The sequence below is a fragment of the Puma concolor genome, chromosome D1 (genome assembly GCF_028749965.1).
Source record: "Puma concolor isolate L17-30 chromosome D1, mPumCon1.1.hap2, whole genome shotgun sequence".
Taxonomy (NCBI): domain Eukaryota; kingdom Metazoa; phylum Chordata; class Mammalia; order Carnivora; family Felidae; genus Puma; species Puma concolor.
In genome coordinates, this window is record NC_141676.1 from 82219966 (window position 1) to 82238938 (window position 18973).

An 18973-nucleotide genomic window follows, 5' to 3' on the forward strand; every position below is an offset into this window, starting at 1 on the left:
ATATGAAATTTATTGTCAAATTGGTTTCCATACAACACCCAGTGCTCATCCCAAAAAGTGCCCTCCTCAGTACCCATCACCCACCCTCTCCTCCCTCCCACCCCCCATCAACCCTTAGTTTGTTCTCAGTTCTCAACAGTCTCTTATGCTTTGGCTCTCTCCCACTCTAACCTCTTTTTTTTTTTTTTTTGTTCCCCTCCCCCATGGGTTTCTCTTAAGTTTCTCAGGATCCACATAAGATGAAACCATATGGTATCTGTCTTTCTCTGTATGGCTTATTTCACTTAGCATCACACTCTCCAGTTCCATCCACGTTGCTACAAAAGGCCATATTTCATTTTTTCTCATTGCCACGTAGTACTCCATTGTGTATATAAACCACAATTTCTTTATCCATTCATCAGTTGATGGACATTTAGGCTCTTTCCATAATTTGGCTATTGTTGAGAGTGTTGCTATGAACATTGGGGTACAAGTGCCCCTATGCATCAGTACTCCTGTGTCCCTTGGATAAATTCCTAGCAGTGCTATTGCTGGGTCATAGGGTAGGTCTATTTTTAATTTTCTGAGGAACCTCCACACTGCTTTCCAGAGCGGCTGCACCAATTTGCATTCCCACCAACAGTGCAAGAGGGTTCCCGTTTCTCCACATCCTCTCCAGCATCTATAGTCTCCTGATTTGTTCATTTTGGCCACTCTGACTGGTGTGAGGTGATACCTGAGTGTGGTTTTGATTTGTATTTCCCTGATGAGGAGCGACGCTGAACATCTTTTCATGTGCCTGTTGGCCATCCGGATGTCTTCTTTAGAGAAGTGTCTATTCATGTTTTCTGCCCATTTCTTCACTGGGTTATTTGCTTTTCGGGTGTGGAGTTTGGTGAGCTCTTTATAGATTTTGGATACTAGCCCTTTGTCCGATATGTCATTTGCAAATATCTTTTCCCATTCCGTTGGTTGCCTTTCAGTTTTGTTGGTTGTTTCCTTGGCTGTGCAGAAGCTTTTTATCTTCATAAGGTCCCAGTAATTCACTTTTGCTTTTAATTCCCTTGCCTTTGGGGATGTGTCGAGTAAGAGATTGCTACGGCTGAGGTCAGAGAGGTCTTTTCCTGCTTTCTCCTCTAAGGTTTTGATGGTTTCCTGTCTCACATTCAGGTCCTTTATCCATTTTGAGTTTATTTTTGTGAATGGTGTGAGAAAGTGGTCTAGTTTCAACCTTCTGCATGTTGCTGTCCAGTTCTCCCAGCACCATTTGTTAAAGAGACTGTCTTTTTTCCATTGGATGTTCTTTCCTGCTTTGTCAAAGATGAGTTGGCCATACGTTTGTGGGTCTAGTTCTGGGGTTTCTATTCTATTCCATTGGTCTATGTGTCTGTTTTTGTGCCAATACCATGCTGTCTTGATGATGACAGCTTTGTAGTAGAGGCTAAAGTCTGGGATTGTGATGCCTCCTGCTTTGGTCTTCTTCTTCAAAATTACTTTGGCTATTCGGGGCCTTTTGTGGTTCCATATGAATTTTAGGATTGCTTGTTCTAGTTTCAAGAAGAATGCTGGTGCAATTTTGATTGGGATTGCATTGAATGTGTAGATAGCTTTGGGTAGTATTGACATTTTGATAATATTTATTCTTCCAAACCGTGAGCAAGGAATGTCTTTCCATTTCTTTAAATCTTCTTCAATTACCTTCATAAGCTTTCTATAGTTTTCAGCATACAGATCCTTTACATCTTTGGTTAGATTTATTCCTAGGTATTTTATGCTTCTTGGTGCAATTGTGAATGGTATCAGTTTCTTTATTTGTCTTTCTGTTGCTTCACTGTTAGTGTATAAGAATGCAACTGATTTCTGTACATTGATTTTGTATCCTGCAACTTTGCTGAATTCATGTATCAGTTCTAGCAGACTTTTGGTGGAGTCTATCGGATTTTCCATGTATAATATCATGTCATCTGCAAAGAGCGAAAGCTTGACTTCATCTTTGCCAATTTTGACGCCTTTGATTTCCTTTTGTTGTCTGATTGCTGATGCTAGAACTTCCAGCACTATGTTAAACAACAGCGGTGAGAGTGGGCATCCCTGTCGTGTTCCTGATCTCAGGGAAAAAGCTCTCAGTTTTTCCCCGTTGAGGATGATGTTAGCTGTGGGCTTTTCATAAATGGCTTTTATGATGTTTAAGTATGTTCCTTCCATCCCGACTTTCTGAAGGGTTTTTATTAAAATGGTGCTGAATTTTGTCAAATGCCTTTTGTGCATCGATTGACAGGATCACACGGTTCTTATCTTTTCTGTTATTAATGTGATGTATCACGTTGATTGATTTGCGAATGTTGAACCAGCCCTGCATCCCAGGAATGAATCCCACTTGATCATGGTGAATAATTCTTTTTATATGCTGTTGAATTTGATTTGCTAGTATCTTATTGAGAATTTTTGCATCCATATTCATCAGGGATATTGGCCTGTAGTTCTCTTTTTTACTGGGTCTCTGTCTGGTTTGGGAATCAAAGTAATACTGGCTTCATAGAATGAGTCTGGAAGTTTTCCTTCCCTTTCAATTTCTTGGAATAGCATGAGAAGGATAGGTATTATCTCTGCTTTAAATGTCTGGTAGAACTCCCCTGGGAAGCCATCTGGTCCTGGACTCTTATTTGTTGGGAGATTTTTGATAACGGATTCAATTTCTTTGCTGGTTATGGGTCTGTTCAAGCTTTCTATTTCTTCCTGATTGAGTTTTGGAACAGTGTGGGTGTTTAGGAATTTGTCCATTTCTTCCAGGTTGTCCAATTCGTTGGCAGATAATTTTTCATAGTATTCCCTGATAATTGTTTGTATCTCTGAGGGATTGGTTGTCATAATTCCATTTTCATTCATGATTTTATCTATTTGGGTCATCTCCCTTTTCTTTTTGAGAAGCCTGGCTAGAGGTTTGTCAATTTTGTTTATTTTTTCAAAAAACCAACTCTTGGTTTCGTTGATCTGCTCTACAGTTTTTTTAGATTCTATATTGTTTATTTCTGCTCTGATCTTTATTATTTCTCTTCTTCTGCTGGGTTTAGGCTGCCTTTGCTGTTCTGCTTCTATTTCCTTGAGGTGTGCTGTTAGATTTTGTATTTGGGATTTTTCTTGTTTCTTGAGATAGGCCTGGATTGCAATGTATTTTCCTCTCAGGACTGCCTTCGCTGCGTCCCAAAGCGTTTGGATTGTTGTATTTTCATTTTCGTTTGTTTCCATATATTTTTTAATTTCTTCTCGAATTGCCTGGTTGACCCACTCATTCGTTAGTAGGGTGTTCTTTAACCTCCATGCTTTTGGAGGTTTTCCAGACTTTTTTCTGTGGTTGATTTCAAGCTTCATAGCATTGTGGTCTGAAAGTATGCATGGTATGATTTCAATTCTTGTAAACTTATGAAGGGCTGTTTTGTGACCCAGTATATGATCTATCTTGGAGAATGTTCCATGTGCACTCGAGAAGAAAGTATATTCTGTTGCTTTGGGATGCAGAGTTCTAAATATATCTGTCAAGTCCATCTGATCCAATGTCTCATTCAGGGCCCTTGTTTCTTTATTGACTGTGCGTCCAGATGATCTATCCATTTCTGTAAGTGGGGTGTTAAAGTCCCCTGCAATTACCACATTCTTCTCAATAAGGTTGCTTATGTTTGTGAGTAATTGTTTTATATATTTGGGCGCTCCGGTATTCGGCGCATAGACATTTATAATTGTTAGCTCTTCCTGATGGATAGACCCTGTCACTATTATATAATGTCCTTCTTCATCTCTTGTTACAGCCTTTAATTTAAAGTCTAGTTTGTCTGATATAAGGATGGCTACTCCAGCTTTCTTTTGGCTTCCAGTAGCGTGATAAATAGATCTCCATCCCCTCAGTCTCAATCTAAAGGTGTCCTCAGGTCTAAAATGAGTCTCTTGTAGACAGCAAATAGATGGGTCTTGTTTTTTTATCCATTCTGATACCCTATGTCTTTTGGTTGGCGCATTTAATCCATTTACATTCAGTGGTATTATAGAAAGATATGGGTTTAGAGTCATTGTGATGTCTGTATGTTTTATGCTTGTAGTGATGTCTCTGGTACTTTGTCTCACAGGGTCCCCCTTAGGATCTCTTGGAGGGCTGGTTTAGTGGTGACAAATTCCTTCAGTTTTTGTTTGTTTGGGAAGACCTTTATCTCTCCTTCTATTCTAAATGACAGACTTGCTGGATAAAGGATTCTCGCCTGCATATTTTTTCTGTCTAGCACACTGAAAATCTCGTGCCAATTCTTTCTGGCCTGCCAAGTTTCAAAAGAGAGATCAGTCACGAGTCTTATAGCTCTCCCTTTATATGTGAGGGCACGTTTACCCCTTGCTGCTTTCAGAATTTTCTCTTTATCCTTGTATTTTGCCAGTTTCACTCTGATATGTCGTGCCAAAGATCGATTCAAGTTACGTCTGAAGGGAGTTCTCTGTGCCTCTTGGATTTCAATGCCTTTTTCCTTCCCCACTTCAGGGAAGTTCTCAGCTATTATTTCTTCAAGTACCCCTTCAGCACCTTTCCCTCTCTCTTCCTCCTCTGGGATACCAATTATGCGTATATTATTTCTTTTTAGTGTATCACTTAGTTCTCTAATTTTCCCCTTATATTCCTGGATTTTTTTATCTCTCTTTTTCTCAGCTTCCTCTTTTTCCATAACTTTATCTTCTAGTTCACCTATTCTCTCCTCTGCCTCTTCAATCCGAGCCGTGGTGGTTTCCATTTTGTTATGCATTTCGTTTAAAGCGTTTTTCAGCTCCTCGTGACTGTTCCTTAGGCCCTTGATCTCTGTAGCAAGAGATTCTCTGCTGTCAGCTATACTGTTTTCAAGCCCAGCGATTAATTTTATGACTATTATTCTAAATTCACTTTCTGTTATATTATTTAAATCATTTTTGATCAGCTCATTAGCTGTTGTTATTTCCTGGAGATTCTTCTGAGGGGAATTCTTCCGCTTGGTCATTTTGGATAGTCCCTGGCGTGGTGAGGACCTGCAGGGCACTTCCCCTGTGCTGTGGTGTATAACTGGAGTTGGTGGGCGGAGCCGCAGTCAGACCTGATGTCTGCCCCGAGCCCACCGCTGGGGCCACAGTCAGACTGGTGTGTGCCTTCTCTTCCCCTCTCCTAGGGGCGGGATTCACTGTGGGGTGGGGTGGTCTGTCTGGGCTACTTGCACATTGCCAGGCTTGTGGTGCTGGGGATCTGGCGTCTTAGCTGGGGTGGGTAGGCAAGGTGCACAGGGGCAGGAGGGGCAGGCTTAGCTTGCTTCTCCTTAGGTGATCCACTTCAGGAGGGGCCCTGTGGCAGCAGGAGGGAGTCAGATCCTCTGCCGGAGGTTTGGCTCCGCAGAAGCGCAGAGTTGGGTGTTTGCGCGGAGCGAGCAAGTTCCCTGGCAGGAACTGGTTCTCTTTGGGATTTTGGCTGGGAGATGGGCGGGGAAGATGGCGCTGGCGAGCGCCTTTGTTCCCCACCAAACTGAGCTCTGTCGTCCGGGGGCTCAGCAGCTCTCCTTCCCTTTGTCCTCCAGCCTTCCCGCTTTTTGAGCAGAGCTGTTAGCTTATGACCTCCCAGACGCTAAGTCGCGCTTGCTGTCGGAACACAGTCCGTCAGGCCCCTCCGCTTTTTGCAAGCCAGACTCGGGGGCTCTGCTTGACCAGCGAGCCGCCCCTCCGCCCCGGCTCCCTCCCGCCAGTCCGTGGAGTGCGCACCGCCTCGCCGCCCTTCCTACCCTCTTCCGTGGGCCTCTCGTCTGCGCTTGGCTCCGGCGACTCCGTTCTGCTAATCCTCTGGTGGTTTTCTGTGTTATTTAGGCAGGTGTAGGTGGAATCTAAGTGATCAGCAGGACACGCGGTGAGCCCAGCGTCCTCCTACGCCGCCATCTTCCCTACCCCACCAGTCATCTAATTTCAAAGAAACATATTTTGAAGTCTTTCATTAGCAAAATGAATCTGAGAAGATATGTTGAGCACTTATACTCTATATCTTAGAATTTAACATTATATTGCAATCATTAAAATTTCATATTTTTTCTTTTGTCTTTTCACTTGTGAACTCTCTTGGGTCAGCAACTGTTTTCTCTCTTGTGAGCCCATAACAATCCCTAGTAGAACAATATAGCCATGGAAGTTTATTTTAAAATATTAATTGACTGAGACACTATCACATCTTCTGTCCTCTTCATGTTTAGACTTTGCTATGGCATTTTATTTTATTTTATTTTATTTTTTAAATATGAATGGAATGCTACGGCATTTTAAACTACTGACTTCTTTTTTCTGAGAATTCTCTTCTGTTCGAAAGCCTCCTATGCTTTCAATGATATTCTGGCCTCTTTGTTTCCAATTTTTCTGCCATCTCTTCTCATTATTCAAACTGGACCTATCTTCTTCTACCTTTAGCTGGACGCTTCTGTGTGCAGGCATTTATTATCTGCCTTTCAAACTGCTCCCATGCAAGTTCCTTAGTCCACTTAACCTCAACACAACCCCAGCAACCAGCTGGACTTAGCCTCAAACTTTCTCCTGTTCCTCTTTACATATTCTTTATTTCAAACCATATGCAGCCTTTACAGATTGTCATAAACCTTCCACTCACAGTGTTTGCAGAATTAACATTGCATCTAAGTCTTGTATACAGGTAAAACTAGACCTCGATATTTTTAGAAGCTTTTAGTTTATGTCTCCTAACTCTAAAGGAGGAATGTATCATAAGAATATGTTAGTAGAATTTTAGTCAAAATTTTGCTTTTTATATTCATCCATTCAATAATTTTAAAAACAAATATTTTATGCTCATGAGTTGTTCTCAATGCAAGTGTATGTTGGAGAAAATAGAAAACAATGTTTAAGATATTTCAGTGTTTCACACTCAAAGCATACCAGGGGAGCAAATAAGTGAATTAACTATGTTTTAATTTTTATACTTATTTTGGTTGTTTAGTAGCATTGGTGAAATTAAAAATGAGTGTTTCTTCTTCCAATTGTTTTTTTACTTTATTTATTACCTTATTGACGTGGAACTCACAAATTGTACACCTGTATCTGCTGCTAGATGCCTTGCCAATTATTTTTCTTTCCTTTTGTAATAACACTTACAAGCCTCTACTATTTGTATTTTTTTTTTAATTTTTTCTTAACGTTTATTTATTTTTGAGACAGAGAGAGACAGAGCATGAACGGGGGAGGGTCAGAGAGAGGGAGACACAGAATCTGAAACAGGCTCCAGGCTCCGAGCTGTCAGCACAGAGCCCGACGCAGGGCTCAAACTCACGGACCGCAAGATCATGACCTGAGCCGAAGTCGGCCGCCCAACCGACTGAGCCACCCAGGCGCCCCTACTATTTGTTGTTTTATTTTTTAACTTTGCTTTGTCTATTGAACTTTCTAGATAAAGAGTAAATCCTAGGTTATTATTATTATGAATATATAAGATTAAAGGCAACTATATCGTATAGGTTAATAGTAATTACACATGTTTTTATTTCTATTTAAAATGTCAAAATAATTTTGCAGAAGACCCATACCTGTTTATGAAAAAATGTATGGAAGTTATTGCTAGGGATTATAGGTGTGCACTACTAATACAATGCTCTTAGAAATATAAAAATATATATATAGAAAAAATTAGAGTACAATTTTTCCATTGTGTCTTCTAGATGAAGAAGAGAGGTGTATGGTTTTTTTTTTGTTTTTTGTTTTTGCTGTTTTGTTCTTTATTTTTTAATTAAACAGGTGTTCTAAATCAAACATTTTTTAATCAACACTTTTAAGGCAACAATTGTTTAATTAAATGCAGATAAATCAGAGGTAACATACAGATGTATCTACGACGCGGTTCCAAATATAAATGATAACAAGATCATAGAAAAATGGATCCTACCAATATCTAAGTGTTCTTCAAGTATATGTACAGGGGTAAAAAAGGATCATAATTTATGTGGGGCATAAATACTTTTAACATTATTCTGAAAGGAATTCTTTTAGAAAATATCCAAAATGATCCTGCAATTGAATATTTTATTATTCAAAGAGGAAAATATGGTTTGAGTTGCATGGATTTAATTAATCCATGACAAGTCAACACTCAGAAACCACCTTCTACATTTACTAATTTTGCTGTTCCTCATCTCTAATTCCCATTCTTATGTTTTCATTTCTGTATTTTATTAATCCTTTCATTTTGGAATGCTGAACTTTGTAAAAAATATCACTTAACTCTTCTAATGGTCTTCAATGTTGTCATGCCAACAAATCATCTTCTAGAGTCATCATGAATTTTCCAGAGTCATTTCACTTATTTCCTGTTAATGACTTCATTATTCATAATTGTTTTTCCAAGTCTTTTCATTGCCTTCTACATTGTATTAATTATTTCATTTATTCAATCAGTAAATATTTATTAATCACTTACTATGTGTCAGGCACCATTTTAAGTGCAATGGGGAAAAACACTAAAGCCAAAAACAAAAATGCAATTTCTGACAAACTAATCTGTTCATAATATATATCCTTAGTTTTGTAATACTTCTTGGCATCAATGTAATGATAGAACAGATTCTGTTCTTGGACATTCTGATCTTGGAGAAGGTCTAGGATATTTAGAAGATTTCCTTAGGGGCGCCTGGGTGGCGCAGTCGGTTAAGCGTCCGACTTCAGCCAGGTCATGATCTTGCGGTCCGTGAGTTCGAGCCCCGCGTCGGGCTCTGGGCTGATGGCTCAGAGCCTGGAGCCTGTTTCCGATTCTGTGTCTCCCTCTCTCTCTGCCCCTCCCCCGTTCATGCTCTGTCTCTCTCTGTCCCAAAAATAAATAAACGTTGAAAAAAAAAATTAAAAAAAAAAAAAAAAGAAGATTTCCTTAGTTACTCTGATATACAGCCACTTTGGGAACCAAATGTAGATAAGTAGAACATATTTGACACTGGGAAGAGAAATTTGAGAATAATTGGCTTGGAAATTCTTGTATGTGTATGAATATGAGTAAAGCTATGAGAAAGAGAAAGTGCAAAAGGAAAAAAAGATGAAGACAGAAGCATGAAACGTGTCTGGGTGGGTCAGAGGCTTGGAACAAAATATGAGAATGCAATATGCAGCATAAAATGCTATCGACAGCACAATGACTAAAAACAATTTTAATTGTCATTCACTGGCCCAGACACTGTGCTAAGTGTCACAAATATTCACATGTTTAATTCTAAATAGCTGTATAGGAAATTAAGGTTCATTATGCATTATGTATGTTGCTCAACATCCTACTAAGTATTAAAGCCAAGGTTAAATCCCCTATCTGCTCCACTGGTGATAAGTTGGTTATCTAAACATCTTCCTCCTTAAAGATTTTCACCCATAATAGAAATGAATGGGTATAATAGAAATGAATGGGCTTTACTCAAAAGAGAAAGCAAATAGTTGATATGGTGAAGTTCCAAAGAAGAGAGTAGGGAACTAGATCAAGATCATGATACACAGTCTTATTTAAGAGGCTATTTTTTCCAAGTAACTTGTGTGACCATATATGAAAATATGTGTAAAAATGTACTTATAGGTAAAATATATACGAATGTTAACTCTGGTTCTTTTAATGTAGCAAAAGGGGAGAAGAGAAAAAATATAAAGATGAAGCAACGTTTTGAGGCAACGGAGGTTAGGAGTTTAAGGAAATTCAAATCGGCCCTAGTCTTCTCAAAAATTGCTGGGACAGATGAGACAAGTTTTGACCAGACAATTCCAAGTGCTTCTATCTTTAAATGCATCTGCAACTCACAGACCTCAACTCTTAACCCTCATTACAAATACTCTGTACCTGGAGATTAACAGGATTCCTGGTCATCCATTATCCTTGCATTCTGATCTCCACATGAATTTGCGCATCCTAGCATCCAATTCCATTCTCTATACTCCTAAAACCCTTTTACCCCTGAAACTCAAAGTCAGCAGCAAACCCCCTAAATCCAGCACCTCTTCTATCGATATCCCCTTAAACTTCATGCTCTAACTGAAAGCTGATAATCTCCTAAAGGCACATTTTCCCCTGCACCCCTCAATCTTTTAATTTTGCTATTACTACCATCATAATTATCAAACATTCTTTTCTTACTTTGTTAAGTGAGGCAGCCCTGAAGAATCTATCATGGAAACTGGAGAAGTATCCTCTTTATTTCTCTGTGCTACAATTAATCCCTCTACCTCCCTTAAAAAAATAAGTTTGAATGTCATGACATCAGAAAGCACTACCTATCGGTCCTTATTGAAGTAAACTTCCAACTCCCCATTTGTCTCCCTCATAGCTGAAAGATGTAAGCACCTGGCTTACTGTTATTTTTTCTAATAATACTCTTGTAGTAATTCTTAGTGATTTCAATATCCACATAATCTATTAATAGCCAGTCCTATTAGTACCTTGTTTTTTCTTTTAATCACCTTGTCCTCCAACTTTCCTCAGATACACATTCCCATTGTTGTATACTAGGTGTGGTCACCAATAATCTTAATCACTCTCCTATTTTTTTTTCCAAATCATGCACTCTAGTGTTCAGTTCCAACGATCTTTGACTCTGTTGGAACCTACAATTTATTATTCCTAGCACTTTTTCACTGTCCGTCAATACTTCATGCCTTCACTTGCTTCCTTACTTGGAATGTCATAATCAGTCTCTTGAATACACTTCAACTTTCTTCCTCTTGTCTCCTTTCAATGTTGTTCCCATTCTAGAAAAATTCCACACTGGCCAAAATCTTCTCTCTATCTACTCCATGCTTCCACTTGCACAGAAGAGCATGACTGAAGGCAAAAGTAAAATCATGCTAACTGGTCTCACTTAACTGTAAGACCCAACTTCAAGTGGCCTTTTGGTGCTTCTAGGCAAGGATATTGTATCCCCTAGCTATTTATTTTCCTCTCCCATGCTCCTAGACAGTCATTTCATGCCTTCTCATGTACAATTCAACCTCCAACTTCTCCATCCCCATCCTCATGCATAGCTAATAATTCTGCTTCCCATTTCCCTGATAAAATAAAAACAAACATAAGAAAATTTCCATAAGCTCTCACCACCGCATGTATCCTGAATTTGTACCCTGTTTATTTTTTTCCTTAACAGTAGTGCCATCTAATATGCTATATATTTTTTTCTTAGATGATTTGTATATTGTGTATTCCTCACCCCTCTGCTGCCATTGTAAATACCAAGTGGGTAAGATTTTTATCTTTGATATTTATCTCTGTTCTTTCTGTACCTAAAACAATGCCTGGCAAGTAAAAGATATAATAAATACTGTGTCTGAATGTGTGTATGTATACATATATATATACACATTTATTTAAATAATTTTCTGAGATAGATCTTATAATTTTCATTTTACAAATGATTCAGACAGTTTGACTTTCTAAGGACCACTAGATCAATCAAATGTTAAAGCCAAAATTCTATCCCATGTCCCCATGTCATTCTTTTTCCCCCCATTGGCTTAAACAATTCAAATTTATTACCTTACACTTCTTAATGTCAGAAGCTTAAAATGGGTGTCACTGGACTAAAATCACGGTATTGTCATCACTGTATTCTTTCTGGAGACTCTAGAGAGAGTCCATTTCCTTATTGTTCCCAGCTTCCAGAAACCACCTGTTTCCCTTGTTTCTTAGCTCCTTTCCTCCTCTTCAAGGCCAACAATTTTGGCCAAGTCCTTTCCACACTGTCATTTCTCTGATTCTCTCTTCTGCTTCCCTCTTCCACTTTTAATGATCTTATTACTACAGTCCCCTTACCCTGACAATTTAGTATAATCTATTTTAAGGTCAGCTAATTAGCAATCTTAGTTTCACTTGCTGCCTTAATTCCCCTTTGCCACATGACCTAATATATTTTATCAGTCATGGATATTAGGTTATGGACATCTTTGGGGCAGAGAACGTTATTCTTCCTACCACTGGATTTAGCTGTTATACCATCAGTAGTGGTGCTTAGTGTTTGTAGAGGAAATACTTAGGACATTACATTTAAAAGGGAGGGATGATTAATTATGATGAGGAAAAAGTCATTCCCAAAGGTTATATGCTATAATTTTCCATTTATATAACATTTTTAAAATAAAAAAAGAATTTAGGAATAGAGGGCATATTGCTAGGGCAAATGGTGGCCAGAAGTTCACAATGAGGAAGTGGGTAGAGGAAAGTGAATAGGTTATAAAAAGGCAACATACACAACCTTTGTGATTCTGGAACTGTTGAGTATCTTAACTGGGGTGGTGGAGATATGAAGTTACACAGGTGATAAAATTCTATAAAACTTAATACATAAGCACCCACACACGAATATCAGTAAAACTAGGAAGTATGAATATGACCAGTGGAGAGTATCCATTTTAATATCCTGGTTGTGATGTAAGGAATTCAAAGTCAATATATATCTAGAGCTCTTAAAATTTTCCTAGTTAATTATTTTTAGGGGGAAGATGAGAAGTGCTCAGTTTAATTTGTATGTGAATCACAGTGTCCCTGAAGACAGCAAGATATTTTAAGACAGTGATAATTTCTTTAGTTTAGGACCTTAAAAAGTGGTTTGCAGAAGCAGGAGGAAGGTGGATATAATTACAAAAAGGCAACGTGGGGAATCCCTATAGTGTTGGGAGTATAGAGTTATCTTGACTGTGGTGATGGATACACAGTCCTGCACAGATGACAAAGTTATATAAAACTCAAGGTACGCAGACTAGTACACACATAAGTCTAATGCAGTGCATGTCATTCCAAACACAAGGCTTAAATATGTACTAAATTAAGTACAAAATATTAGTTTTAATAATCTGAATTCTTGGTATTTGTGCCTCAAAATATCTGTCCAGGTTTATCTTGCACACACAGTACTTTTTAATCAATCTGGAATATGTGCCCTGAGCTGTGCCAGCTTAGTCACTGGTGTTCTAATTTCTGCCTGTTGAAATTCTGTTTATTCTTAAGGACCTATGTAAAATATTCTCTCTATTATCTGTCATCTATCTATCTACCTATCTATCTATCATATATTATCTATCCTTCTTTCTAAAATCCCTTTCAACTGGATTTTCTTTTCCCTTATTTTAATTATTAACAATATCACCATCCTTCTTAGAGTGCCCATTTAAATTACAAAGGAGAAAAAGACATTCATCATACCTATGTTTCAAGTTCCTCCAGACTCCATAACAGATCATCAGTTTTTTGCAGTCTTATTCATTTTTATATTTTTTATACAACAACATCATTACATGCTTTTCATCTGACAGTTATAACTAACACACTTTGAATACTTACTGCTAAACATTATTCTAAGCCATTACATGTATTCGTTAATTCAGTTCTCACAATCCTGCCAAAACAAGTGCTACCATTATCCCTAATTTTCAAATGAGAAAGTGAGGTACAGAGAACGAGGCAAAGTCCCATAACTAATGATTATTTGAGCTGGGATCTGAAACCAGGCACCCTGGCTCCAGACCACTTGTACTTAACCATGAAGAGATATTATCTTTCAGCTACTGATTGATAAATTCACTGTAAGTATTGATTGAATCCCATAAGCTAAAATATAGCATCTTAATAAATTACAAAAACACAAGGGAGACTGGAGAAACGGATGTCATCTTGGGCTATCTTATCTGGCTATATGATAAAAAATAGGTCATGGTAATACAAGCTTTATCTATGTTGCTTATTAGGAGAGATCACAAAGAGCTCATTAAGGCTAATTGTATTGAATTAAGATGAAATTTGCATTGTACATCAAGTGATAAAAGATTGCATACATCAGGCAAATGCTAAGTTTTTAATGTATGCTTTCAAGATTAAGTAGAAGAACTGATCACATAGAAATAAGCTGAAAATCTACTCTAGAATCTTAAAGAGGTCCAGTAAAGGTGGTGGGGGTGGGGAACATCTGAATTTTCTATTTGCTTAATTGCCTGTGAGAGTTAATGTGAAACTTGCCTTTCACAATCTTTCCTCATCCTGTGGCTAGCCTCTGGAAACAGTGTTGTCATATTCTTCACATTTGGCATGAGAAGATCTGAGGTTTGTATGAGAGATCCTGAACTGCAGGGAATGAAAATAAAAATGAAGTTAAGTGAGGGGCGCCTTGGTGGCTCAATTGGTTGAGCTTCTGACTTTGACTCAGGTCATGATCTCTAAGTTCATGGGTTCCAGCCTTGCGTCGGACTCTGTGCTGACAGTTCAGAGCCTGGAGACAGCTTCAGATTCTGTGTCTCCCTCTCTCTCTCTCTCTGCTCCTCCCCCATTCATGCTCTGTCTCTCTCTGTCTCTCAAAATTAAATAAAAGTTAAAAAAATTAAAAATGAGGTTATGTGAAATCATGTGTAGCGACTGAATTTTTAAAAAATCAAAGAGTAGATATAATTTGAAAATTGTGCAAGGGCCCTCTGGCTGGCTCAGTTGGAAGTGCTTGTGACTCTTCATCTTGGAGTTGTGATGAGAAGATTCCCTATTTTGAGTGTACAGATTACTTAAGTAAATACTTAAAAAATAAAAAAGAAAGAAAGAAAATTTTGCTAGACAGCTATTTTCAGAGAAACTATACTAAACATTTTCAAACTATCTCCATAAAGATAAATTTTTAACATGTCACTGGGAGTTTCTTCTTAATTAAATCAAACTTTGCTTTAAAAAGTAATTTTGGATATTTATGTACTGTAGGCAGTCCTTTGATCCAAAACAAAATGTTCTATAAAATCACAATGAAATAAGTATTCCACATTTTAATTACTTCCTTTATAATATTTTCTTCCCTTAAGTTCTTAGAAAAATAAAGAAGAAAAAAATATATGTGTTAAAAACTATGGTCAACAAATTTTAATTCATTAATTTTAAAAAATGAAACATAGTTTTGATATTTCAGAAACATGCATTATATACACAACCCCCCTGAGTGTATCTACATGTCCTTCAGGCTCTGCTATTTAGCAATTTCCTCCAAGCTCATTAGTTTGCCTTGCATTTCTGCCATTTTAATAGTCCAATAGTAAATTTGTGTGAGCTTTATTAAATATGAGCAACACACATGCAGATTTTCATGATCAGACCTTCAGTGGCTTTTCAAATCTGATGATTGGGAAGCAATCTCCAATTCTTCTCCATTAGACTTATTTAAAGATACAAGCTACTTCAGTTTAGTCAGATAAAGAAATCCAGGGCAGATTCAAGGAAATGTGAAACTCTTTATAAGCAATATTCACTTTTGGATGTGATGGCACTAGCACCTCCAAACTTTTCCTTCATCTCTGGGACCACTGCTACCACTACTTATTTAATCACTTATGAATATATTCTGGGGTAACTGGAAAAGAATCCCCATTTCCTTCAAGTGGAGTACTGACAAAGTAGAAGGAAATAGAAACAAAGCAAGAAGTTACTTGTCTGGGAGCTCTGATGTGTGACCTATCCTTTCTCATGTGTGTCAGAGTTAGGAAACAATCATTAGCAGAATATTTTATATATTAAGACTTTGTTTTATAATCTATGCACCATGCTGTGTTTACCTCAGTGTTGTTTTATCTTTTATTATAAATTTTGTATTTAATGCCTGAAACAAGAACTTGATAAACCACAGAAAGTAATAAAGGTTATTCAGCAAGAAATAAAGCAATTCTTTTGAGAATTATTCTGTAATACTTAATCAGAGCTATACTCTTTTCTTTTTTTTAACTTTAGTTATTTATTTTGAGAGAATGAGAGAAAGAATGTGTGTGTGTGTGTGTGTGTGTGTGTGTGTGTGTGTGTGTGTAAGTGGGGTAGGAGCAGAGAGAGAAGGAGAGAGAATTCCAAGCAGGCTCCATGCTGTCAGCACAGACCCTGATGTAGAGCTTGAACTTAGGAACCATGAGATCATGACCTAAGCTGAAATCAAAAGTCATATGCTTAACGGTTTGAGCCACTCAGTCTCCCCTACTCTTTTTTTTTTTTTTTTTTTTTTTTTTTGAGGGAAGGACAGAGAGAAGGAAAGATAGAATTCTAAGCAGGCTCTGCACTGTCAGCAAAGGGCCAGATGCAGGGCTCTAACTCATGGACTGTGAGATAACAACCTGAACCAAGATCAAGTGTCAGACCCTTGGGGCAACTGAGTGGCTTAGTCAGTTAAGCATCTGACTCTTAGTTTAGGCTCAGGTCATGATCTACGGTTTCATGAGCCAGAGCCCGGCATTTGGCTCCATGTTGACAGTGGGGAGCCTGCTTGGGATTCTCTGTCTCTCTCTCTCTGCCCTTCTCCCACTTGCCCTTTCCCTATTATCTCTCTCAAAAATAAAATAAAAGTTAAAAAAAAAAAAAAAAAAGAATGAGACACGTAACCGACTGAGCCCCCCAGGCATGCCCATGGTGCTACACTCTTTATATAATAGTAATCATTGACACATACTGCTTACCCTACTTCACAAAATATTATAAGTATTTTGATATATAATTTTATTTTTCCTCACAAAAATTCTTAAATGGTTGGAACATTGGCAAGATTAAGTTTATTGCTTAAGATCATACAATAAGTGGATGAAGAAGCTAAGATATTTTCACAGGTATTATTTTGGATGCTTAGGAGAATCTTAAATATTGTGATTATTGTCTGCAACCACTATACAATACCAACTCCCTCCCTACTATAAGTTTATAGTTTTATCATTTAATCAGAACTGAATTTGTGACAAAATTCTGTGAATTATAATATAGCTTTAAAGGCAAGAGTAATAAAAATTTGTACTAGAATCAAACTCAAAGTAATTTACATTAAAAATAGTCACTCTCTTGATCTTTTCTTCACAAATTTAACATTTGTTTTTATAAATATCTATAAAATTTCAGTGTATGCTGCTGCTACTTTGTGTTATTAATTATCATGTAAATAAACAATAGTGAATCTGATTATAACTTTTCAAAGCTCTTTTGCTTTTGCTATGACAGATATCAAAAACCCAAACTTTTCATTGAATATAACCTGCATAATTGTTTCATTCTTGAAAATTGCTTCAGTGCTGCATGCATCAAATGTTCCCAGAAACTAAATTTTCTCACTTCCAGGTTGAATTTAAATTATCACTATCCTTCAATGAAAGAAAATCAATTAAGGGACATTACTCATTTTTCAAACTTCCTACCAAAACATTTTTTGGAAGAAAATGAAAAGATGTGGGTTTATTGATACTGAAAGAATGCTAAGTGATGCTAGCATATACATGAATAACACCCACCATAAAGTCATTTACAATGATGTCAGATTTAGACCATTTGTGCTTTTGCCCATTTCAAATAAAATATTAGCTGGTGCTTATATAGAACTTACTACTTGCCAAGCACATTCTAATTGGTTTATATTTATTAAGTCATTTAATTTCCCCAATAATCCATCATTATCTCTGTTTTATATAAAAAATTGAGTCATAAAAAGTTTGTCATTTTTCTAAACCATTAAGTTTGATTATTCAACTGCTATACTAATCCACCTCTGACAAATCAATTAGGTCAATCATTTTATTTATTCAAGATAAATGGAATCAAAAGAATTTAAGAATTCTATCTCCTATAGTTTAGAATCAGTGAGGAAAAGAGTTTTAAAAAATAGTATATTTATAAATACACTGAAAAAGATGTAGTTAGCAATATACATGAAAAAACACACAGTGGAATCTGATTGTATACTAGAGACAGAGAGAGATTTTTAAAAATTCCCAACTGACAAAGAAATTAAAGCTATTGTACAGTAATCATGGGATGTTAATGATTCTCTAATCATTCTCCAACTGAATAATAAATTGAAAGCTATACAGAAACATTAACTAAGGTAATTTTAGGAGAAATGATAAACTTGTCTGTAAACAAAAGTGATGGCTATGAAAAAGAAGAGTCACCAAGTTGGTATCTTGGTACATTTTTGCAATAGTTCTTAAGAATAAAACCTTTATGAACGCAAATATCACATATGTTTTCATCCATGCATATATGTTAATATCCAAGATATTATATACAAATCATATATATAGTATTTCTGAATGATTTAAGGGATTTTAAGGGTAAATTTTACCTAAGGTTTTGAGAAAATACTGCAACTCTAAAATACTCTGAAAATATGCAACTCTAGTAAAATTCAGGTTAATTAATCACATGTCTTATATTCTGAAAGGGTCATTAAAGCAGTAGCAAAGTCAAGAGAAACTTTCTTGTGGGGCGCCTGGGTGGCGCAGTTGGTTAAGCGTCCGACTTCAGCCAGGTCACGATCTCGCGGTCCGTGAGTTAGAGCCCCGCGTCAGGCTCTGGGCTGATGGCTCGGAGCCTGGAGCCTGTTTCCGATTCTGTGTCTCCCTCTCTCTCTGCCCCTCCCCCGTTCATGCTCTGTCTCTCTCTGTCCCAAAAATAAATAAAAAACGTTGAAAAAAAATTTTTAAAAAAAAGAGAAACTTTCTTGTTTTAGTAGTTATTGATTATAATATAGAAAGCTACTTGATGTTTCTAAATTTGTCAGTGTTTATCTTACAGAAGGAAATGTTTTTAAGAAAGAAATAGATTATAACCTGCTGCCAAGGGCACTGTTTTTTCTTTAGTAGTAGCTAAATAGTGATGCAGAGCAAAGGCACCATGACAGATGGCTGGTTAGGTGGCTTGAACTTTTCAGATCATGACTGTGGGAGGGGTATATGAGAGAGTTGACTCTGAAAGAGAATGAGTGGTGACCATGAGTCACTGAGATCAGAGTGGATACAATTTTGGTCTTATATGTTAGCCTTGATTGAAAAGAAGAGAAAAAAATTTGAGATCTGGGGAGTTGGAAAGAGTCAGTAATCAAGATCCATTTCAAGCAGAAGAAGGTAGAGAAAAAAATGTGGTCAGAATACATAAGAGCCAGAGGTCAACTTGTAAGTGGAGGATATAGTCACATCCAGGAGAAATGCTTTAAGGAGCAATATAATTTTTCTTCTTGAGAAA

At 37.2% G+C, this 18973-nt stretch overlaps 1 protein-coding gene across 3 annotated transcripts in view; it reads left to right on the top strand.

Annotated features, from left to right (window-relative positions):
• Positions 1–18973, top strand: part of CNTN5 (contactin 5) — a 1391028-nt gene that overhangs the window by 759508 nt on the left and 612547 nt on the right. The window lies entirely within an intron of this gene.